Source organism: Ciona robusta, chromosome 14, assembly GCF_009617815.1.
Source record: "Ciona robusta chromosome 14, ASM961781v2".
Lineage (NCBI taxonomy): Eukaryota > Metazoa > Chordata > Ascidiacea > Phlebobranchia > Cionidae > Ciona > Ciona robusta.
The window spans coordinates 5,063,208-5,071,825 of record NC_143248.1 but is presented as its reverse complement, the minus strand read 5'-3'; positions in this window follow the sequence as shown (position 1 = coordinate 5,071,825).

The window sequence follows — 8,618 nt, the reverse complement described above, 5'->3', positions numbered from 1 at the left end:
TTATGTCATGTGTGTCAAATTTATGTCATGTGTGTCATATTTATGTCATCTGTGTCAAATTTATGTCATGTGTGTCATATTTATGTCATGCCTATGTCATATTTATGTCATGTGTGTCATATTTATGTCATGTCTATGTCATATTTATGTCATGTGTGTCATATTTATGTCATTTCTATGTCATATTTATGACATGTGTGTCATATTTATGTCATGTCTATGTCATATTTATGTCATGCCTATGTCATATTTATGTCATGTGTGTCATATTTATGTCATGCTTATGTCATATTTATGTCATGCCTATGTAATATTTATGTCATGCCTATGTCACATTTATGGCATGTGTGTCATATTTATGTCATGTCTATGTCATATTTATGTCATGTGTGTCATATTTATGTCATGTGTGTCATATTTATGTCATGCCTATGTATGTCATGTGTGTCATATTTATGTCATGTCTATGTCATATTTATGTCATGTGGTGTCATATTTATGTCATGCCTATGTCATATTTATGTCATGTGTGTCATATTTATGTCATGCCTATGTCATATTTATGTCATGCCCATGTCATATTTATGTCATGTGTGTCATATTTATGTCATGCCTATGTCATATTTATGTCATGTCTATGTCATATTTATGTCATGTGTGTCATATTTATGTCATGCCTATGTCATATTTATGTCATGTGTGTCATATTTATGTCATGCCTATGTCATATTTATGTCATGCCCATGTCATATTTATGTCATGTGTGTCATATTTATGTCATGCCTATGTCATATTTATGTCATGTGTGTCATATTTATGTCATGCCTATGTCATATTTATGTCATGTGTGTCATATTTATCTCATGTGTGTCATATTTATGTCATGTGTGTCATATTTATGTCATGTCTATGTCATATTTATGTCATGTGTGTCATATTTATGTCATGTCTATGTCATATTTATGTCATGTGTGTCATATTTATGTCACGTGTGTCATATTTATGTCATGCCTATGTCATATTTATGTCATGTCTATGTCATATTTATGTCATGTGTGTCATATTTATGTCATGTGTGTCATATTTATGTCATGTGCGTCATATTTAAGTCATGTCTATGTCATATTTATGTCATGTGTGTATTTATGTCATGTGTGTCATATTTATTTCTATGTCGTATTTATGTCATGTCTATGTCATATTTATGTCATGCGTGTCATATTTATGTCATGTGTGTCATATTTATGTCATTTCTATGTCATATTTATGTCTTGTCTATGTCATATTTATGTCATGTGTGTCATATTTATGTCATGTGTGTCATATTTATGTCATGTGTGTCATATTTATTTCATGCCTATGTCATATTTATGTCATGCCTATGTAATATTTATGTCATGCCTATGTCACATTTATGTCATGTGTGTCATATTTATGTCATGTCTATGTCATATTTATGTCATGTGTGTCATATTTATGTCATGTCTATGTCATATTTATGTCATGTGACATAAGCATCACATTTATGTCATGCCTATTTATGTCATGCCTATCTATGACATAGGCATGACATAAATATGACACACATGACATAAATATGACATAGACATGACATAAATATGACACACATGACATAAATATGACATAGACATGACATAAATATGACACACATGACATACATAGGCATGACATAAATATACATGACATAAATATGACACATGACATAAATGACATAAATATGACACACATGACATAAATATGACATGACATAAATATGACACACATGACATACATAGGCATGACATAAATATGACACACATGACATAAATATGACATAGACATGACACACATGACATAAACATGACACACATGACATAAATATGACACACATGACATAAATATGACATAGGCATGACATAAATATGACATAGACATGACATAAATATGACACACATGACATAAATATGACATAGAAATGACATAAATATTGACACACATGACATAAATATGACATAGACATGACATAAATATGACACACATGACATAAATATGACATAGGCATGACATAAATTTGACACACATGACATAAATATGACACACATGACATAAATTTGACACACATGACATAAATATGACATAAATATGACACACATGACATAAATATGACACACATGACATAAATATGACATAGGCATGACATAAATATGACACACATGACATAAATATGACACACATGGCATAAATGTGACATAGGCATGACATAAATATTACATAGGCATGACATAAATATGACACACATGACATAAATATGACATAGGCATGACATAAATATGACATAGACATGACATAAATATGACACACATGACATAAATATGACATAGAAATGACATAAATATGACACACATGACATAAATATGACATAGACATGACATAAATATGACACACATGACATAAATATGACATAAATATGACACACATGACCATAAATATGACACACATGACATAAATGACATAAATATGACACACATGACATAAATATGACATGACATAAATATGACACACATGACATACATAGGCATGACATAAATATGACACACATGACATAAATATTACATAGACATGACACACATGACATAAATATGACACACATGACATAAATATGACACACATGACATAAATATGACATAGGCATGACATAAATATGACATAGACATGACATAAATATGACACACATGACATAAATATGACATAGAAATGACATAAATATGACACACATGACATAAATATGACACACATGACATAAATATGACATAGGCATGACATAAATTTGACACACATGACATAAATATGACACACATGACATAAATTTGACACACATGACATAAATATGACATAAATATGACACACATGACATAAATATGACACACATGACATAAATATGACATAGGCATGACATAAATATGACACACATGACATAAATATGACACACATGGCATAAATGTGACATAGGCATGACATAAATATTACATAGGCATGACATAAATATGACACACATGACATAAATATGACATAGGCATGACATAAATATGACATAGACATGACATAAATATGGACACACATGACATAAATATGACATAGAAATGACATAAATATGACATAGACATGACATAAATATGACACACATGACATAAATATGACATAGGCATGACATAAATATGACACACATGACATAAATTTGACACACATGACATAAATATGACATAAATATGACACACATGACCATAAATATGACACACATGACATAAATATGACACACATGACCATAAATATGACACACATGACATAAATATGACATAGGCATGACATAAATATGACATAGACATGACATAAATATGAAACACATGACATAAATATGACATAGAAATGACATAAATATGACACACATGACATAAATATGACATAGACATGACATAAATATGACACACATGACATAAATATGACATAGGCATGACATAAATATGACACACATGACATAAATTTGACACACATGACATAAATATGACACACATGACATAAATTTGACACACATGACATAAATATGACATAAATATGACACACATGACATAAATATGACACACATGACATAAATATGACACACATGACATAAATATGACATAGGCACGACATAAATATGACACACATGACATATATATGACATAGGCATGACATAAATACGACATAGAAATGACATAAATATGACATAGACATGACATAAATTTGACACACATGACATAAATATGACATAGAAATGACATAAATATGACACACATGACATAAATATGACATAGACATGACATAAATATGACACACATGACATAAATATGACATAGGCATGACATAAATATGACACACATGACATAAATTTGACACACATGACATATATATGACATAAATATGACACACATGACATAAATATGACACACATGACATAAATATGACATAGGCATGACATAAATATGACACACATGACATATATATGACATAGGCATGACATAAATATGACATAGGCATGACATAAATATGACATAGGCATGACATAAATATGACATAGGCATGACATAAATATGACACACATGACATAAATATGACATAGGCATGACATGAATATGACACACATGACATAAATATGACATAAATATGACACACATGACCATAAATATGACACACATGACATAAATATGACATAGGCATGACATAAATATGACATAGACATGACATAAATATAGGCATGACATAGACATGACATAAATATAGGCATGACATAAATATGACATAGACATGACATAAATATGACACACATGACATATATATGACATAGACATGACATAAATATGACATAGGCATGACATAAATATGACATAGACATGACATAAATATGACACACATGACATAAATATGACATAGGCATGACATAAATATGACACACATGACATAAACATGACACACATCACATAAATATGACACACATGACATAAATATGACACACATGACATAAATATGACATAAAAATGACATAAATATGACATAGGCATGACATAAATATGACACACGTGACATAAATATGACACACATGACATAAATATGACATAAATATGACATAGACATGACATAAATATGACATAGGCATGACATAAATATGACATAGACATGACATAAATATGACACACATGACATATATATGACATAGGCATGACATAAATATGACATAGGCATGACATAAATATGACACACATGACATAAATATGACATAGGCATGACATAAATATGACACACATGACATAGATATGACACACATGACATAAATATGACATAGACATGTCATAAATATGACATAGAAATGACATAAATATGACATAGACATGACATAAATATGACATAGGCATGACATAAATATGACATAGACATGACATAAATATGACACACATGACATATATATGACATAGGCATGACATAAATATGACATAGGCATGACATAAATATGACACACATGACATAAATATGACATAGGCATGACATAAATATGACACACATGACATAGATATGACACACATGACATAAATATGACATAGACATGTCATAAATATGACATAGAAATGACATAAATATGACATAGACATGACATAAATATGACATAGGCATGACATAAATATGACATAGACATGACATAAATGTGACATAAATTTGACACACATGACATAAATATGACACACATGACATAAATTTGACACACATGACATAAATATGACACACATGACATAAATATGACACACATGACATAAATATGACATAGGCATGACATAAATATGACACACATGACATATATATGACATAGGCATGACATAAATATGACACACATGACATTAATATGACATAGACATGACATAAATATGACATAGACATGACATAAATATGACATAGGCATGACATAAATATGACACACATGACATAAATATGACATAGGCATGACATAAATATGACATAGACATGACATAAATATGACACACATGACATATATATGACATAGACATGACATAAATATGACATAGGCATGACATAAATATGACACACATGACATAAATTTGACACACATGACATAAATATGACATAGGCATGACATAAATATGACACACATGACATAAATATGACATAGACATGACATAAATATGACATAGGCATGACATAAATATGACATAGACATGACATAAATATGACACACATGACATATATATGACATAGACATGACATAAATATGACACACATGACATAAATATGACATAGACATGACATAAATATGACATAGACATGACATAAATATGACATAGGCATGACATAAATATGACATAGGCATGACATAAATATGACATAGGCATGACATAAATATGACATAGACATGACATAAATATGACACACATGACATACATATGACATAGACATGACATAAATATGACACACATGACATAAATATGACACATATGACATAGGCATGACATAGACATGACATAAATATGACACACATGACATATATATGACATAGACATGACATAAATATGACATAGGCATGACATAAATATGACATAGACATGACATAAATATGACATAGGCATGACATAAATATGACATAGACATGACATAAATATGACACACATGACATATATATGACGTAGACATGACATAAATATGACATAGGCATGACATAAATATGACATAGGCATGACATAAATATGACATAGACATGACATAAATATGACATAGGCATGACATAAATATGACATAGACATGACATAAATATGACACACATGACATAAATATGACATTGGCATGACATAAATATGAAATAGACATGACATAAATATGACATAGGCATGACATAAATACGACATAGACATGACATAAATATGACATAGACATGACATAAATATGACATAGGCATGACATAAATATGACATAGGCATGACATAAATATGACATAGGCATGACATATATATGACATAGACATGACATAAATATGACATAGACATATGACATAGACACAGTACAATTACTTGTTTTAATCAATATAAAATTAAAAATTTATTAAAAACAACTTTCACTTTAAAACGATACAATTAAAATATTAGTTTACATTGGTATTCACAACAATTTTTATTTAAATTTGGAAACCGAATTTAAAAAACGTACTTTAAACAGTAGAATTACTTGTTCTGGGAAATATAAAATTAAAGGTTTAATAAAAATAGTTGACATAACAATTTGTTTAGAAATTTGCGAATCGAATTCCAATAGAGTTTTCACGTTAAAAATGTACAATTACTTGATATGAGCAAAATATAGTTAAAATATTATTTAAAACAATGGTTTACATTAGGGATACACAAAAATGTTTTTCAAATTTGCAAACTCATTTGAAAAAATATTTTAAAACAATACAACTACTTGTTTTTTTAGCATTATAAAAATTAAATCTTTCTAAAAAATATTGGTTTACATTAGTAAACAGAACAAATTGTTTTATAATTTGCCAACTGAATTAGAAAAGTTTTCACTTTTAAACAATACAATTACTTGTTTTAAATAATATAAAATAACAATTTTATTGAAAGAATTGGTTTACATTAGTTTACACAACAATTTGTTTTTAAATTTGCGAACACATTCGAAAAAATATTTACTTTAAAACATTGCAATTACTTGTTTTGAGCAATACAAAATTAAAATTTTATTCCAAAAAACTGGTTTACACAAATTTGCAAACCGAATTAAAAAAAAGATACTTTAAAACAGTACAATTTTTTTGTTTAGAGCAGTATAAAAATTAAAATTTTAATAAAAAAAATTGACACAAATTTGCCAACTGAATTTGAAAAAAAACAGTACAATTACTTGTTTTGAGCAATATAGAATTAAAATTTTAATGAAAAAAATAATTTACACAAATTTTAAACCCACTTTGAAATAATTTTCATTTCAAAACAGTACAAATAGTTGTTTTGAGCAATATAAAATTAAAATTTTATTAACAAAAATTGGTTTATATAAATAAATTTAAAAAAATAACTTTAAAATAGTACAATTACTTATCTTAAACAACCAAAACTTAAAATTTTATTTAAAATAAGGTTTACATTTACATAACATTTTATTTATTTATTTTATTTTTTTAAAAACCGCAATTAAAATAAAAGTTAAAACTGTACAATTACTTGTTTTGGTCAATATAAAATTAAAATTTTATTAAAACAAAATTGGCTTACATTAGTTGACACAAATTTTTTTGTCAAGTTTGCAAACCGAATTAAAAAAGAATCAATTTAAAACAATACAATAACATGTTTTAAGCAATATAAAATTAAAGTTTTCCAAAAAAATATTGGTTTACATTAGTTTACACAACATTTTTTGCAAAATTTACAAACCGAATTTTAAAAAAATGGGTTTTAAAACAGTACAATTACCAGCTTAACAAGCATAACAAAATTAAAATTTTAATAAAAAAATGGTTTATATTAATTTACACAACAACTTTTTTCAAATTTGCAACCCAAACTAAAAAATTTGCAACCCGAATTAAAAAAAATCACTTTAAAACATTGCAATTACTTGTTTTGAGCAATACAAAATTAAAATTTATTCCAAAAATCTGGTTTACACAAATTTGTAAAACAAATTTAAAAAATTATGATGTTTCAAAACAGTACAAATACTTGTTTTAAGCATCATAAAATTGAAATTTTAGAAAAAAAATGTTTAAATTAGTTCGCACAATTTTTTTTTCAATTTTGCCAACCGAATTCGAAAAAAAAACTTTAAAACAGTACAATTACTTGTTTTAGGCAATAGAAAATTAAAATTTTATTTACAAAAAATTGTTTACATTTGTTTACACAACAATTTTGTTCAAATTTGCATACTGAATTCGAAAAAAATTTCACTTTAAAACATTGCAAATACTTGTTTCATGCAAAATAAATATATTGGGTAATATAAGTTTACGCAACAATTTTTTGCAAGGTTTGCAAACCGAATTCGAAACAATTTTTATTTCGTAAATACAATACCAC